Source organism: Pelodiscus sinensis, chromosome 1 (genome assembly GCF_049634645.1).
Source record: "Pelodiscus sinensis isolate JC-2024 chromosome 1, ASM4963464v1, whole genome shotgun sequence".
In the NCBI taxonomy this organism is placed as follows: Eukaryota; Metazoa; Chordata; order Testudines; family Trionychidae; genus Pelodiscus; species Pelodiscus sinensis.
Window position 1 is genome coordinate 164503442 of NC_134711.1, and position 18820 is coordinate 164522261.

General features: G+C 40.6%; 1 long non-coding RNA gene across 2 annotated transcripts; it reads right to left on the reverse strand.

The window, feature by feature from the left end:
- Positions 1 to 259: 259 nt before the first annotated feature.
- Positions 260 to 17999, reverse strand: LOC142826913 (uncharacterized). Of its 2 annotated transcripts, none has more exons than XR_012901173.1 (3): positions 17879 to 17999; positions 1684 to 1849; positions 260 to 613 (listed from the first exon to the last, which is right to left on the reverse strand). It is a non-coding gene; the product is annotated as an uncharacterized LOC142826913 (long non-coding RNA). The 2 variants fall into 2 exon arrangements; XR_012901177.1 differs by lacking the exon at positions 260 to 613 and adding an exon at positions 1144 to 1473.
- Between the last annotated feature and the right edge of the window lie 821 nt (positions 18000 to 18820).

The window sequence follows — 18820 nt, forward strand, 5'->3', positions numbered from 1 at the left end:
GCACTGCTGTGTTTTTCCTTGACCTCATCCTCCTTAGTGGTGGCTTGTCATGGGAAGGTGTCCCTCCATGGAGGCTGGAGAAAGGCAAGCCTCTCTAGGAACTTTGTAAGAAGGATTGAGGGGTTTCTGTGTGAGATTGTCATGGAGCTGTCTGCTCTGAACTGGTGCTCCATGTGCACCCATGTTCACAGGCTGTTGTGCAATCCCCAGGCCAAGAAGACTTAGCGAGGAGCATGAAAATGATAGAACTCACCTGAACTGCCTTCTCTGGGTTTGTCCATGTCTTGGGAGACATTTTGGGAGAGGGAGACCAGATCCAGGCGGATGATGACATGGTGGTGGGCATGGTGTCCAGGCTGGCTTCCTCCCTCCTCCTCCCTCTTCTCCACAACCCTGCCCTTGTGGAGGCTGACTACAGGTGTGCCCTGGCTGGAGTTGACGATGGAGTCAGGGTGGAGGTGACTGGCCAGCCCTCCTAGGATGGCATCCAGCTGCTCATAGCAGTGGCAGGTCTGTGGGGCTGCCCCAGAGCAGGAACTTTCCTCCCTGGCTTTCATGTAGGACTGCTGCAGTTCTTTAATTTTCATCCTCACTTGGTCATCCAGAACTAACGCTATTTCAAAACAACAATTTTGAAATAAGTGTTATTCCTCATGGCAAGCAGAAGTTATTTCGAACTAACAAGTACATTATTTAGAAATAATAGGCTTGCTGTGTGGATGCTTGCCTTGTTATTTCAAAATAAAGGGAGTTATAACTCCCCAGTATAGACATGCCCTAACACAATAGCCTGGCTAAACTAATCAAGTCTCTAACACAATAGCTTAGCTAAATTAATCAAGGCTTTAAAAAAAACCCTTAGCATATGAAGCTAAACCCCAGATCATAAGAGATAACAAAATAAAATGCTGTAATGGCTAAATGGCTGACAGATAACCACAAGATAATAATGAATACCCATTTAGAAACATCAGCAGATGTCACATCACAAAAATGCCATGGTAACTAATTATGTGCATTGTTGTTGTAATCCTATTGGTCCAGGATATTAGACACACAAGATGGACAAGATAATATTTTTTATTATTTTTTATTAAAGCAACTTCTGATAGTGAAAGACAAGTGTTAGACCTTACACAAAATTTATCCTCAGAAGATGACCCCACCATGACTAGGGAGTGGAAACACAACAAGGAGTCTAATGGCACCTTAGATCTATTAGCTAAGCTTTCATGGATATAGAAGTTCAGATACAGAAAAGGAGCTGAAAATCACACTGCATGTGTCAAGCATAATGGCATTAAAGTAACATTATAAAAACTGTCTTCTGGATTGCATGCCTTGGGAAATGCTAGGATGACCACCACAGATGACTTGGAGGAAGTGGAGATGCTCAGAAGCTCAATTTATATTATTTTGCCTTCTTTGCTGGGCTAACGTATTTGTCATTTCACTAATAACCAATAGGAAAACCTATTGAAAATTCAAAAGAGTTTTCAAAAGTATGAGTGGTACAAACATACATGTCAAGTTTCCTACCTTAAAAGTAATTCTAACAACCCTTGGCCTGAATTTGGGATTAAAAGCTCAGAATGCTAATTTGTCAATTGGGATTCTTAAGTAATCAATATCATTAATAAACAACCAATACATATGGTAACAAATATAAACTTTCTTTCTTACCCCTGCATGCACGATGAGTTGATATTTACTTAGACTGTATTTTTATGTCCTTTTCTCCTGCATAGCCCCGAAACTCTCACATACTCCAACCACACATGCTGTTCCATGACATACAGAGATGGTAGGAACAGGTCTCCTCACTCCTGTAGTTAGCACTGAATTTCTGCTGCAAGAGATAAAAATAACAATCAATATTTCTGATTGTTTACAAGAATGTTTTCACCCCTCATACAGTGCTATTGCATCCAGGATGCTGTACATTTGATGGAGTACTGAAAACTAGCATGCCCAAAAGATAAAGTTTTGCTCTTCCCCTTTACTTGTCATTTCAACTGACAGCATGCCCGATATCCTGACTCTTCACCATCCAGTTTTTCTAATCAATAATATTCAAAAGGACCCAGAAGAGACATTGCCCCATGGCATACTATGATTGGCTACATAAAAACACATATGTTTACAATAGTGAGGGTAAAGATCACAGAATTTGCAAACCGACTACTATTACAAATACATAATTAAACAAACAAAACCCCAAAGCTTCGAGGTACTTCCTAAAGTCCCAAACAATCAAGATATGGTAATTCTCTCCTACTTGTTTCCCTACTGGCATTATTCCTACATTCATGAGGGAGAAGTTCTGCATCTCTCAGACAACTATGTAACTAATTTAAAAGAAAGAGTTTGGAGGAAGGTCAGGGATAGGAGCTGAATTATAAAAATGGAAATTTTAAATGTTACCTTAATTTGGCCTCTACTTGTTAATTCTAAAGGTTTGGTTACAGGATTTTAAAGGAACAAAAAGAGGGGAACTTGGAACAGATGATAAATAAAATAGTATCACATCTTGAAGGTTCAGAAAACTACAGACTCTCAAAAAGAAATCGATGAACCTCCCCAAACTGGTGATGATTTCTCATCATGTTAGATCTTTGGAACTGATGCTGGTAGAAAAGATATTGCCCATCAATGCATTTCTTGAAAGCTCACTAAAATACTAGAGCACACTGGCCTCCCAGTTCAGTTTCTTCAGCTACCATCATCCTTAATGCTGAGATACCAACAGAGTGACAGTGCAATTTCTGATGGTTTTTCAGAGCGTGGACAAAAATTACATTGATATCAACTCATTTTGTGCAGCAATTAACAAGCATCAGACAACCACTGTCAGAAAACAACTAGGACAAATTTGAACTAGTAGATGAAAATCTTTGTACCTCATTACTAAACTTCTGATATATCAATTATTTTAGCACTTAATGATGCTCAGTCATAGGCATGTACTTTCAATCTAAAAAGATTTGGTTTAAACATTTTTGTTTTTCTTGTTGGTTTAAAATATTTGCATTGGATACTTGTGAATATTAATCTTGTTTCTCACTGTTAACATATACTGTTCTGTAACATATTCCCTCTTTTTCTCGGATTCTGTCAATATGCATGTCTGTAAATATCTCAGTACAAGACATTTCTCACATTAAAAAAGGCAAGTTATAAGATTAACAACTCTCTAGCTGCACAAGAATGAATTTCTCCCATAGAAGAGATCTAGTGTGCATTTGTTTTTGTTTTAAATTCCTATTTCAATATTTATTAGCAAGCTTAAAGCTGGATCCTGCATTAAAAAAAAGAAAAAGAAAAGCAATATAAAGAGAAAAATAACTATCAACATACATGAGCAATGCATATAAATGCTGTATGTAAATTTATAAACTTGCCAAATCCGTAGTATAAAAAATCACGGAACCAGCTCAACTGTCCCCTTGAGAATTCCTCTCATCTAAGGAAGCCCTTCAGGTTTGTGAAGCTGCTCTGGTGATTCCTATACTACTCCTGCCTGATGCAGAATGAAGATCCCATTCCAGTGGAAGAGGGATAAGACTAATACATCCCTAAGCACCCATGATCCTTAGGTGCAAGAGCGGGTTGCTAGTGGGCACCCTGTGGAAACCAGTGCTTCCTCCAGATGGGGTTCCACCCAGTGAAGAGCACTGTAAGGATCTGGGGCTGTAAAGCACCTGCTTGCCCTGACCAAGGCTCAGCCAAGCAGCCCAATCTTGTCCTGTCAATATTATCATACTGCACTGTGTGATAATGCGAATGTAGGCTGCTAGGATGTGAGAACACAAAATCAACAGGGAAGCAAAGGTGCTGACAACTGGAGTGGTATGAGTTAATGTGAAAATTTGTGAAAGCAGATGTGGTGGAATGACACTAGCAAAATACTGATAGAAGGATATCCTTGTTGAAAGCATATACTCACAGAAACAGAGAGTGACGGGATTGCTAAGGAGAATTAGATGGCTGGGTCATTGACCCAACAACAAGAGAGTTTCATGGCTATGAGATTACACATGACTAATGCTGAGATGGGAATGAAATTTGCTACATAGGAGCAGTGTTAAACCAGCAGGGAGTCAGGGAAGAAGACAATGGCAGACATCTGTTTGAGTTACAGGGTCAAAATCAACTGGCAATTTATTACTTGTTTGGATAAGAGATGGTGCCAAATGATAACACAGAGATACTCAGATTAAAGTCACTGAATGGGAAAGGTCTCTAGGGTAAAGTCACTAAGCAAGAACAGATTGTAGATAAGAGTATAGTGGACACAAAAATCTGACCGTCTCCTTATTTTGCCTTAAGAACACATGAAATTGGTAAAGAGAAAAGTGTTTAACTCCGAACCTCAGTGGGTCAGATCCTTGGTTGGTGTAAATCACTTCAATGGATTGTTTCTGATTTACAGGCCTGTGGACATTTGAGTGTGGCCCATGGTCTCTGTGTCAAATGATAAAAGCTGATAAGCTTCCTTCAATTGCTTCAACTGAACCAGGAAGGAAAAAGGAGGCAATTGTCTAATCTACCTCAAACTTATTTGCATAAGAAACAGCAATAAATTCTGCTTTGTTTAAGGAAAAGTAAACAGGACAAAAGCTTTAAACTGAGTACTGTGCTGTTGCTAGAGCAGGCTTGCTTCATTAACCTCCAGATGATGGAAACTGTGGGTGACAGTAGAAAAAGTAAGTTGAAACAGCTCAAGGAAAGATGACACCAAGTCAGAAGTGAGATGAAATGTGACAGGGAAGATCTCTGTGAAAGAAAAAAAAACAAAACAGGGAGAGCAGGAGATGCAAATAGGAACTGACAGCAAGAAACTGCTTGAGATTGTAAATGAGCTCAGTGGAAAGAGATGTGGGATACCCACTGAAGTGGAACCACTGAATTATGGGATTATGCCTCTAGAACTCTTAGGATAGCAATGTCATCTCCCAACCAACACAGGAGGTCTAGATTTATTATACTGCCTTTCTCAGCCTATCTTGATGCACATATTGAAGCTGAAACTGATTAGTAAATTAACCAGCCCTTTTCTCTTGTCTATTTTGCTCTCATTAAATTAGTGAGAAAACAAATGTTATTTTTCCCTCTGTCTTCTCACTGACTGATGACATATTAGGAGCTAATAGTGAGAAGATTTAATTCTAGTTTCACACTCTTCCCTCAGAAGTGAGTGGCCCTTTCTGTGTGCTAATATTCTCTCTCATGCATGCTAATAATCAGAGTATAACATAATTGCTTTCAGCCCAGTATCTGTAAAGCACATAGGGAGGAACCTACAGTGGATAATCTGGGAGTGCTTGTGAAGGCATTCTTTCCACTGTTTACTTTTTCATCATACTAAGCTATTCCTAGCTCTCTGCTATTTTGTAAACATGCTGGGATCTAAGATCTGGAGGCATACTGAAAGGAGGTATGTGTATGTGCATGCATATGTTTAGAGTGTCCTAAGTTTTCCAGGACACTCATAAACAAAAAGACCACAATTGTAAATGTTCGCTTATCCAGGTCCTAGGCTTTTTACTGAGTATTGTGTTCTCAAAATGCATAATCTACCATTTTCCAGGTGATGCTGTTTGTTTTTGTGAATGGAAAGAGATGTGGGAGAGGTCTAGGTTGGATATTAGGAAAACCTACTTCACTAGGAGGGTGGCAGAGCACTGGAAGGGGCTACCTGGGGGGGAGGGAGGTAGAATCTTCATCCTTAGAGGTTTTTAAGTCTCGGCTTGACAAAGCCATCCCTGGCTGGGTTGATTTAGTTGGGATTGGTCCTGCCTTGGGAAGGGGGCTGGACTTGATGACCTCCTGAGGTCTCTTCCAGGTCTTTGATTCTATGAAAGGATTAGGTTAAATTTTTGCAAACCGTTGGGTGCAAATGGGTGACCACCTGTCCTGTGTTCTCAATCTATGCAGCTTATTTTGTCAGATTTTTTTTCAGATGGATGTAGAAGAAAATGCCCTTGTCAACCCTGGCAATTTGCATATCTTTTTTCGCTTTTTTTTTTTTTTTAAAGAGGCTTTTCTGAAATTTGGCCCATCTACACGGGCCTAAATTTTGGAAAAAACTCCTCAGCGAGAGGAACACAGGGATGCCGAAAGAACCCGTCCACTTTTTTGGAAACTGTTCTGAAAAAGTAGACGCATTACTTGGATGTGGTAGAGCTTTTCAGGGATACCTGCAGTATCCCTGGAAAGCTCTGCAATCTAGACATAGCCTTAGTCCCCACAGTATACCAGGGGGTTGAATCTTGGCTGGACAGAAATCTGACTAATTTTTTCATGTGTGCAATATCATTTTGCATAGAAATCCTGAAATTGATGATACAGCTGTTCACTAGAAGGGAGTGCTTCATGCAGACCTGATCTCCACAATACTTCTTTGTACGTGTTGGCATTCAGCACATTAGACATTGTCTCTGGGACAACATTTTATCTATCAGACACTGCTCTTAGTTATAGCCATGGACAGGTTCCTTCAAATAAGCTTCCGTTGGTCCAGTCCTCTGTCCTTTACCAGATGCAACTCCTTCTCTTACACTTTGGCCTTCCACAGATAGTGACTTGCCCTACCATCCTTGCTTTTTGCCTGTACTGTACCTATCTTTCATGATTTATAGCCTTTCTTTCCCAAGCATATTGCACCCTTTCTAGATACCTCTTTCCTTCCTTACACATGCTGGTTTTTCTTCTGGACTCTGCCCTTTCCCAGAGCTCAAAATCATTATAGTTGTGCTTCCTACCACTTGTTAAAACATCTAGGGTGTGTCTACACTGGCAAGATTTTGCGCAAAAGTGGCTGCTTGAATTTGCGCAAGAACACTGACTTTGTAATGTACAAAATCAGTGCTTCTTGTGCAAATACTTTCACGCTCCCGCTCAGGGATAAGCCCTCTTGTGCAAGAATACTTGTGCAAGAGGGCCAGTGTAGACAGGCACCTTAATTTTTTGCACAAGAAAGCCCAATGGCTAAAATGGTCCTCGGAGCTTTCTTGCGCAAAAGCACTTCTAGATTGGCACGGATGCTTTTGCGCAAAAGCACTTTCTGCGCAAAAGCATCCTTGCCAATCTAGACGCTCTTTTGCGGAAATACTTTTAACGGAAAAACTTTTCCGTTAAAAGTATTTCCGCAAAATCATGCCAGTCTAGACGCAGCCGTAGGGTAAAAATCTGGCCTTGGAGAAGTAAATAGGAAAAAAAATCCCTCCCATTAATTATAACAGAACCAGAATATTACTCATAACATTTTGCTGCTGCTTCTTGTAATATGCGTATCATTAATAATGAATGCCAACACAGTGATGTAGACATATTCTCGCTGGTGGCAGAGGTTTAATTACAGAGATGACAAGGTTGGAAAATTCTTCCTCTCATGCACAACTTTTAACCCGAACTGCAGGGCTAGTGGTGGGGAGAGGAAGCAACAGTACTTCTCCCTCAGCTCGTGGCTGACTTGAAGACTGAGGAGGTACAGTACTAGGGACAGACTCTGAGGCTGCTGCGTGTTTACTTTCTCCTCCCACTCTCAGATTACCAGCTGCTCCCTCGGCCGCTTGCACTGCTCACCCCTTCCCATGCCCAAATCCCTCATTCCCACCCCAGAGACTACACATCATGTCTCAACTCAGTGAGGGTCCGGCTAGACTGCAGGAGTTTTTTAGGATTCTGGAGATATCCCACAAAAACTCTTCTGCATCCAGGGTTGCATTTGTTCTTCCGCTTTTTTAGCGGAAGAGCAAACAGGCTCTTTTGGTCACCCCTATATTCCTCTTTCCACAAGGAATAAGGGGGCTTCCAAAAGAAGGGTTTTTTTTCTGACATTTGGTCTAGTCTAGACAGGCCAAATGTTGGAAAAACCTCTTCCTACAGAAGAATTTTTTTTTAAGCAGCAGTATAAGGATTGGGGATAGCAAGTGATGGAGAGGAGGAGAATTGAGAGGGCGTGGCTTCAAGGAAGGGGCGGGGCAGTAGATCTTGGCTTGGTCTGTCATTAAAAAAGTGATCTTGGGTGTAAAAAGGTTGGAAACCACTGCTTTAGAGTAAGAACTCCCCTGTGCCTCTCAGCTATTTGGACTTGGTATGCAGGCATGTAGAAGTCAGCAGGGGCTACTTGCCTTGTTAAACTCCCTACCTACAGCTGGTGAGGACAGGGCACTAATGAGGAAATGGTAGTGCTCTGGTTTTACCTCTTACTCCCTGGAATAGCCCAGGGTTGGGTTTGTAATGGTAGGATTTTACTTTTTACATAGGGTAGCTGTAAATTTTTATCCTCAGAGAGTAAGGAGGAATTTTGACTCAGAGGACCATCCTGGAACTACTTCAAACATGGCACTACTTTTGCCCCATATCTTGTTCAGGGCTGTGCCAAAAGGTAATTACTGAATATGAGCACTAAAACCAGTCGCACACTATCAGATTGGGTTATGTGTGACATCCTGTCTCAATTATTCATACTTGTATCAGGCCAGCATATTATGTAAAAGTAAGAATGTCAGTCAGTCGTTGGTTTGGGGTAATTGATAGAAAAATATATATCAAAGAAGAGGGCATCACACAAACTTTTATTCCTTTTTCTTATTTTTAAAATTGTAAGCAAGTGTTTCCATTTGTAATGTGCCACAATGTCAGTAGCCAGTTTAGGCAAAAGGATTGTAACACTTATTTCCATGTTACAATTTAACATTCTACTTTTCTCACCCTCCTCCCACCCCTTCAATTTGCTCAGCTGTCCTTTGTGTGCATGCTCCTGGTTGGAATTTATTGCTGGTTTTACTAATCATCTGGGAACTGATCTTGATGTGCTAACTAGCCTTACTAGTTTTAAAAGGGCACTTTGTTTTGGCCAGCATTCAAAGTGCTTTGGTCAGCATTCAAAGATTTATTTCAAAAGACATGAACTTTAGTAGGTTAATAATATAATCAAGAGCATGAGCATTTTAAAAAGATGGAACCAAGATAATGAGATTTCATTGGCAGTAACTATGTGCAGTACTTACTTTTTCACAAGGTCTTTAGTAAGTAATTTTGATAATACTATCTTTTTTATTATTTGAAAATGCCATTTGCAGTAACATAAGTCCTGGTAATATCTGTCCTTGGATTAAAAATCCCTTATTTATTTTCATTGCTATGCTGGTTCCTGAAAAAGTCATATTGTTTATCATGTCAAAGGTACAGTGAGATTTTTTTCCAGCTACTTTTAAAACAAAAGGGAAATACAAATGTGTATTGAATCAGAGTTAAACGTTTAGCTTAAACCTTAAAATAAAAATAGCTGAGTGACACACACAGTCCCAAATACTTGTCTTCTCTAGACTCAGGCTTAGCAATATTATGTTAGACAAGAGAAACTGATCTCAGATTCAGCTTCTGAATGTGTTTTAAGATGTAGTCTGACAGTGCATATTAAACTAAACATGGGTGACAAAGACAAGGAGAATTGTGGCAAAGTCACACTGGAGAGAAAAGGTCACAGGTCTTGCCAGGCATATATGGAAAAGAGGTTTTGGCTACAATGCCATCTGGGCATTCAGGAACAAGCCTAGCTTCTAATGCCAATCCTAAATTGCACACTTGGGCTGTGTCTACATTGGCATCCCTTTCCGGAAAAGGGATGCTAATGAGACACATCGCAATTGCAAATCCGCAGGGGATTTAAATATCCCGCACGGCATTTGCATTTACATGGCTGCCGCTTTTTTCCGGCATGTAAATGCAAATGCCGTGGGGGATATTTAAATCCCCCGCGGATTTGCAATTGCGATGTGTCTCATTAGCACCCCTTTTCCGGAAAGGGATGCCAATGTAGACACAGCCTTGTTGTCCAAATGGCAGTTGCTCTTTTCAGTGAGGAACACTTCAGTTTCCTGGCTGCTTCCTCAGTTCACCACTAATGTTTTCAATCTTCTCTCTGGCTGTGTCCAGACTCAGGGGTTTTTTTGGGAAAAGTAATCTTTTCCCGAAAAAACTTCCCCTGCGTCCAGACTCAAGCCGCGTTCTTTCGAAATTAATTTGAAAGAACGCAGTTTTACTTTCGATGGCGGTAAACCTCAATTTATGAGGAAGAACGCCTTCTTTCGAAAGTTCCTCTTTCGAAAGAAGGCGTTCTTCAGTGTAAATAGGGCTTCTTCGAAAGAGAGCATCCAGACTCACTGGATGCTTTCTTTCGAAAAAGCAAGCCGCTTTTTCGAAATTTCTCCGTGCAGTCTAGACGCTCTCTTTCGAAAGAGCCTCTTTCGAAAGAGGCTTGCAGTCTAGACATAGCCTCTGATGGCTAGCTCTTATACAGGCCCCAAGTTCATTTAGGCTCTGAACGATTCATTCTAATGCTTTGCCTGTGTCCAGCAAAATGGAGACAGACATGAATGTCATGAGCATGCTGAATGCATTTGCAACCCATGTCTCCACATTAAATTTCTTATCAGTCTCATGTACATGGTGAATAGAAGTGAGGCTATATCTCTAAATGGCACCTTACTCAGGACTATAATCTTTTAAGGAAATTCTACAGAATCAAGAAATTGCTGTAACTACCTTACTACACTTTTCTTAATGATCATCTCCAAAAAGGTCAATACTTAAGATTGTTAGCAGAAAAAAATTGTGTAAGCCTGGCCTCTCACATTTTTTTTTTAAGAACTACTACAATCCTTCCTTTCTCCTGTAGGGAAAACACTGCAATTGTCCTCACAACATTGTTCTGTTTTCATGATAGTGCATATTTCAGTCCAAAGCTGGGCAATTCTGTCTATAAAGTAAGAAGACAAACCTGACTCAGTAAAAGAATGAGGCTTCACATCAGTATCTCTAGGAACAGATGTTATGGCAAAGAAGCCTGGTTGCTTTCTTCAGAGACATGGCATAGGATATTTCACTTGTTTTCTCTTACATGCAGACACACATACACAATATTGGTTGGACTCAACAGGACACTACTTCCATCACTGGTGCTCTAAGTATTGCACTTCTGCTTGAAGTCAATGGATTACTGACGTGCTTAAAGTTAAACCCATTGATAAACATTGTGCACGTAATTGGGCATGAATCAGAGGAAAATATTTTTTGCATGTTAAACACAGTGGTTGGGGTGTGTTTTTTTTGTAAGAAGTTGGATTTGTGCTGAAATAGCGCAGAGCACGTGTCACAAGCAAAACCTTTGAACTTTTATATAGGAAATATACTATATAGGTAAACAGAGTTTTATATATTACAAATCTGTTTTCACAGTTGGAATGGGACCTAATGAGGTGCAAATTGTATTTAGTATTCAAGTTCTGTATAACTGGAACAGTTTATTTAATAAAGAACAGTTTAGAAGCAGATATTACAATAAGTATAGTCAGAAGTATTATATCTGATAATTTCACCAGGATGTTAATAATAGAACCATAGTTAACCATACCCAGAGAACCAAACTGCATTAGGAAATATTTTCCATCCTGTATTGCTATTTGTCATAACATTATGGGTGGGGAAAAACACTGACGATAGAAAGTCTTTTGATTAAGCAGCTATATGAGAATTTCACTAAACCATTATTTCCCATGTAATGGAAGACATTTGGGCACTTAAATCTATTAACAGAGTTACTTTATTTAAAAAAATAAATGTATATTTTGGTGGTTGTTTTAAAATGTGAAATGCCTCACTCTGCATAATCTTTTGTTTATATATTACTGACCTATAAGGTAAGATAGGTTAGTCACACAGGGTACGTCTAGACTATAGGCTTTTGTCGACAGAAGTTTTGTCGACAGAAGCTTTGTTGACAGTATCTGTCGACAATACCCTGTAGTCTAGACACAACCCTAGATGCAATAACACCTTCTGTTGACAGAACTCTGTCGACAAAAGGCGTTATGCCTCGTAAAATGAGGTTTACCAGTGTCGACAAAACTGCTGAATTCTGTCTACGTTATGTCGACAGAACTCAGCGGTAGTGTAGACGCAGGTATAGTTTTGTCGACAAAAGTCCACTTTTGTTGACAAAACTCTGTAGTCTAGACACACCCACAATGTTATGAATCTGTCTCTCACACAGTGTGTTTTGATAGCAGTTTATGAAAGCAGATTCTGATAATAAGGTGGCTGATTTAGAAACCGTCGGCCCTATACATCCGCTCATAGCACAGAACGGTGAGGAGGGGAGCGACTGAAAATGCTTTTACTCCAACTTTGCCAGTCCCTCTTGCTCCATTTGGGCTTGCTGAGAACAGTGCTAGTTTGTGCCCAGCTGCCAATAGCCTCATGAGCTATTCTGGTAGCTAGGAATAGCTAGAGCATAGTAGTGAGACAACCTCTCTTCCTCACACTGGAATCTCTTATGAAGACTGGTGTACAGCCAGCTACACCAAAGCTATTCTTACCAGAATTTTTCCTATATGAGGGGAATACCTTATGAGCCAGCTATTACATAGCTAGTTTACATAAACAAAATCATCCTAGGAATAGCCAACGCACGCTGATGAATGGGGCCTCTCTATAGGCAGCTCTCGTGCTTCCCATCTCTTAGGGCTCCAAGTGTGAGCATGGAGGGCAGAGGAATCAGACACCAGTGAAGAAAATGTGAGTAAAATCTTAATCCTTTTAACCTGAGCCTGTTTATTTACAAAAACTACACAAAGTTCTGTTTCTCTGAATACAGTAATACTCAAACAACTCGAGACAATTTTCTGCTCAAAATTCCAGGATCTATATTTGAGCCAGGACTCTACCCAAAAGATGCATTTCATCTCAGCTTTATCTCAGTCATATATGCAACACATGCTTCTGTAGCTGCCCTTGGCTTTCGGATGCTTTCTCTGTCTGCATGTAAATCCATCCCTCCTCACCTAAAATATCCAAACCAGTGAAAACCTCTTTGCCCACAAAGTTCAGCTTTCTGACACCCATTCATATGGCCTGTGTCTTGGGCTGTGGTATCCATTGTTCCAGTTGTCTTACTCCAAAACAAGCTTAACTAAGTCTTACATTAATCTGAAATAAAAAGGCACTTGTAATGTCTCCTAGGTTGAATAGGGTTTCTTCCAGATCCCAGACTAGCAAACAAAGGAAGCAGTAGAATGAAATTGGTCAAAGATGGTGTTGAGGAATGGGGCAGGAAATGAATAGCAGTGAGAGAGGGATCAAAAATGTCCACAGCTACCTTGTACTGGTTGTACCTCCAAAAACTGGGACACTCTAGTCTGGCAACATCTGTGGTCTGGCAGGACCATGAATGTTTGTGAATGAGAGAGCCCAGGGGAGGGAGGCCAGTGATGGACAGGGGGCTCAGGTAATGCAGGGAGCACAGCGCCAGAGGACTCAGGTGGTGCGGGGAATCCTGCAATGCAGCTGGGATTCCTGCAGCAGGGGGATCTGGCGGCATAATGAGCCTCATGGCTGGGGGTCCACCAGCATGGGGAGCTCTGGTCATGCAGACAGGAGTCCCACGGGAGGGTCTCAGGTAGTGCAGGGAGTCCCACAGCTCAGGAGGCTCAGGTGGTGCAGGGAACCTCCTCTGGTTTGTACAGAACTGCTGCCTGTAGCAATGTGCTACTTAGGGAGAACTTAAGAGTTCTACTGTCAGCACATCGCTATAGGAAGCAGCTCTGTACGAGCTACTGGCAATGCTCAGGCGGCATGGGGCTCTCTGGTGGCGCAGCCAGGTGCAAGGGATTTGGGACTGCAGAGAGCCCCATGGTGAGGCTAGGAGCCCTGGGGCAGGGGGCTCAGGCAGCACAGCTGGGAGTTCCAGAGTTGAGGGGTCCAGCCAGGGCTGGCAGCACATCTAGCTGAAGACAGTGAGAGCTAGCTGATGCCAGATGCAGAGTTGCCAGGTGCCTGGGAGGCTGGTGATGGGTCCGGCAAATTCCCTTGTTTGGGACCAGCCAGGTCCCAAGGGTGCTGGACCAAAGGGGTCCATCCTGCAGCTTCTTCTCCTCATCAAAACAATGAGGAGAAAAAGCTGCCTCCAGCCATGGGTGGGAGTTATGACTCCAAATTATTCAGCTTTGAACAATTATTTGAGAAAAAGAAAACCGTTTCCCCTTTTATTACTATTGTGTTCAGGAAAACAGGACTTTATGTACATTCTTTACAAAGAATAGCAGGCCATTAGAGAGAGAGAAACCGAACATCTAAGGCAGCCATAATTATTCAGCTGGAGCCAAATATCCAAAGTTTGCCCTATACTGAGCCAGGTGCTTATTTGAAACTGGATTTCATGCCATCTAGTCTATGCCAATTAGTACTGTGCCATTCGCTTTTCATCATATTTGTAATAGAAATGATCAATCTGTAGTTCTCTGGAGCTTTCATTTTTCCATATGAAAAGATTTTAATAATAATTCTTTAAGAAGAAGTGATAGGTTTGCCAGTTGGCAGTTTACAAGCTTCATTTGATTTTAGTAGGGGTTTAATATAAATTATACCCTCCTTCGCATTGAACTTTTTGTGCAAGACAGATTGAGTTCATGTTTTGTAAATTTTTATGAAAGCAGAAATAGCATCATAATAAAGTGTCTGGCTTCCTTTTCACTTTGTAGTAGGTTTGCATTCTCAAACAGCATGCATAAACATGAACACAAAAGAAAAAGAATGGAGGCAGCCAAAACTATTTTTGCAGAATACACAATTTGTAAAGTTCCACCATCAGGAAAAATGAAAGATGGTCAAAGAGGGAGTTTACAAGCTACAGGTGATTAGAGCAGCAGTAGTTAACACAGAAAATCTCTTTGATTTGATTTAGATGCAACTTGGATATAAAATTTTTATAAACACGTGTGTCAAAATAAAGCAGGTAGAAGGGTTATATAAGAAGGGTTATATAAGAAGAATCTGTTGGCGAGAGGAAAAAATCTGTTGGTAAGAGGGGGAGGTATTCTAGAGGGCAGTACAACTAAATGACACCTTATGTTTCACTGTATAAACATTTGTAAGTGTCACTTTGCTTTGATGTATGCAAGACATGGACATTTTCTGCACTCACATTTTGGACCAGAACTACTTTCAGAGCAAATCAGCACAACTCTGAAGGCAGCATAGCTAAACCAGTTAAATGGAGGCTCATCTCCTATTTTTCTTACATCGAAAAAGCCTTGGATGGTGTGACATTGGATTCTCATGTGAACATACAAAACATTGTTGCAACCACTTTTATATGTTTGCATCAAATCTTATACAAAGTGGTCCATGTGAGGTGCTCATAGAAAGCTGATAATTTGCTGATTCTCCTTATATTGCTTGTATGTATGTATGATTTTTGTATGTGGAAGTTAGGTATTGACTATGTACTTGTATTTCAAAATGATTGCTTCTGGGAAATTATCAACAAACTTTACCCACCTGTTGTGAAAGGATGGCTAATCAAGTGAATAGCAGTGATAGTTCATCTCAAATTCTGCTAATCCATATCTGAGGAACTTTGCTGTGAATGTTCAGACCAGCATGTAAACAATGGTTGCGAAGGGCTGAACATTCATAGACAGATGATTTTCTTATGTGACAAACTTAATCTGGGGCTTACTTTCACACAAGAACACTGGAATTCCCTTCACCTGGGCCAGGGTATAAAGAGGACCCTGAGGTTCCTCAATATTTATTTTTACTCCAGCTCATCACTTCAGGAGCATCTTTGCTATGAACTGAGCCTGGAAGGACTAATGACCCATACTAATAGAGGATGTATTCCAGAGACTTATAAAAGAGCAGATTATTCCATCTCTGCTATAAACCTGCACCAGGAACTTTGTAATTGGTGGATGTAATTTGTTTCCCTTAATTTTACACTCCACCTTTTCTTTCTTTTATTAATAACCTTTTAGATTTTAAAATCTAAAGGATTGGCTCAGTATGCTCTGTTGGATAAGACCTGAGGTATAAGTTGACCTGGTAATATGGCTGGTTCTCTGGGATCAGCTGAAACCTCTATTTCTTGAGGTGACAGTAGTAAAGAGTTAGTATTGGTATGCTGGTATCCTCTTGTGGACTAAGCATTAGCAAGGATTGGGAGAATGAGCAATACTTTATCAGTGGGTTTCATAGATATTTGCTGAGGAACGTAGAGCCCAAGAACTTTCCTGACTTCAATTCCAGGTTGTAGGGGTACGTGCTCTAATAGTTACAAACCCTCTAACCCTTAGTCTGTCTCTTCTGCTCTCTTCCCCCTTCTCAACAGTCTGTGTTCTAGTGTGTCTGCTTCCCCCGCCCCACTCTGCTACACTGCCTGATGACATCATTGAAAGCACAGAGTCACACCACTCTCAAACAGCAGCAACTGTAAGGATAATGCTGCTCTCTTCCTATAGCTCTGGGATGGATGCTCAGTGTAGATAGAATCTTTAGAAAATACCAGTTCTCACATGTTTGGGAAGAGACTCAAGAGTTAGGCAGATATATACCTTCAGAAAATGTAACTGTCAAATTTGAGCAGTTTCACAGGAACAGCAAAAGACACAGCCAACAGGAGGGCAACCTCTTCGCCAAGTTTTAAGTCCCTTCCATAAAACATGAAAGCACTAGTACGTCTACAAGAAATGGTGGTAATTTTTTAAACACATCAGCAAGAAAACTTTGTATTTTCCCTAACCTCATTCTTGTAAGTGGCCAAACAATTTAGCTAGAATTAAAAATAAACAACCCTCCCTCACCCCCAGCCTGAAAAAGATACCTTCTATGCAGTATATCAGCCTGAACTGTTAAGAGTTTCACAGATTTTTAAGCAACTGAAAACAGGGTCTTATAGTGGGAAGCATTAGTCAGCGTTCATTACAACTGGGACTGCCTATAACATTTAATTTGTAATTCCTTACAGCTTATTTATATAACATTTCATACATATTAGGCCCAGTCTTCCAATTTCACTTAAGTTATGATTACTTCTTTCTGCTCTTATTCTCTTAGTCAATAAGGCTATGTCTAGACTGGCATGATTTTCCACAAATGCTTTTAACGGAAAAGTTTTTCCGTTAAAAGCATTTGCGGAAAAGAGTATCTAGATTGGCACAGACACTTTTGTGCAAAAGCACTTTTTGCGGAAAAGCGTCCGTTCCAATCGAGACACGGTTTTGCGCAAGAAAGCCCAGATCACCATTTTCACCATCGGGGCTTTTTTGCACAAAACAGTTTTCAGCTGTCTACACTGGCCCTTTTGCGCAAAAGCATTTCCGGAAAAGGGCTTTTGCCTGAACGAGAATGTCAAAGCATTTGCGCAAGAAGCACTGATTTCGGACAGTAGAATGTCAGTGCTTTTGCACAAAATCAAGCGGCCAGTGTAGACAGCTGGCAAGTTTTTCCGCAAAAGGGGCCACTTTTGCGGAAAAACTTGCCAGTCTAGACGCAGCCTAAGAGTTCTAACACTTGCAAGACTGATAAAGGCCATACGGTATGTACCTAATAGCAGAGAAGCTCCACCTCATCAAAATATGTAAGTAGTTAAGGAACTGTAGACTCAGCATTATGTATTTAGGGTAAGAATTAGAAAAAAGTAAATTCAAAATAATTCCAGAGCCATCCAGTTTAAGGTTGCATGATTAAGCTGAGGAATTCTAGTGGAGTCTGATTCCGGTGGAGCACTATACGATAACAAATCTCTCTGGAGGAAATACATATTAGCATTACATCATCAAAACAAGCTTTGGCCACTTGATCTTCTTTTCCCTCTTTAACCAGGACACACACTAGGTGCTTGAACTTTTTTTCCCTAGCTAGCCTTCTAGGACTCAATGCTTTACCATTGAAACCAATGGCAGTAGGACAAGGATTTTGATTATTATCCTTTGCATGGCACTGCTCCACCTTTTTCTTGCCCAGTTCATCTGACTTCACACTCTTTTCTCACTCGAGAGGCTGGTTTATTAACAAAGTTCAAGACACTGACCTTCCACCAGACTTCTTAGCTGCTTCACACCCTTTGCATAAGGCTCTTTAGTGCTGTTTCTTTTAAGGCTTTCCTCCTAATGAGCTCCTCATTAGCCCTTTTCCTGGCTAGTCTCCTGGTCCTTACTAAAGCAAACATTCATTTGTAGGTTTACTCCTACCTGGAATCTTGCCTCAAGCTACTCTCATATTTCACCCTGCCCTTAATCACATGACGCTGGTATTCATTCCCACCACCTGTGAAGCCAAGTCCCACACTGCTTAAAGGGCTAGCTCACCCAATGACAGCATATACATAATGAATACTTTGCCATCCCCAATTCAGCTTTTTAAAAGGTAAAATTTGTGTTTAATTAGCATACAGATTACCTTTTCATATCACAGTAGTGTGGAATTAACAAACAATATGTAGTCTGGGGGGAAAAACCTGGTGGTTCTCACCCTGTAGGTGTTACAATTAATTACACCAGTGTTTTCTGTTTTGCAAGTATTATTATAGTTAATGATGATTAGTGTTGATAATTTTGTTAGGCTCCCAACTTTTAGCTTAGGGGTATCACTTTCATTTTAAAGTGTTGATTGTTTTTTTTATCTAACTTTGAAAATGAGATAAGATACGTTTAAACTGATGTTTCTTATATTTCGTAACTATGTAGATTTATATGGTAATTTAAAATCTGATAAGCTATGAGTGGCATAAGAGTGCACAATAAAGGAATCACAGCTGTTGACACATTGGAAAGAATTAAATTCAGTCTTGCTTCAAAAGAGAAAAGAATTACCATTACATGCTGGGGACCAGAGTGGTAGGGGAAACATTTTGGGCTAGACAACTTGCATGCAGTGTCCTCATTTTCTCTGCATGGCTGGACAGGTGCATCCATTATGTGTTCTTTCAGCAAGAAGGATGAATAAAAAAAATGCTCAAAAATCAGCATCAGGA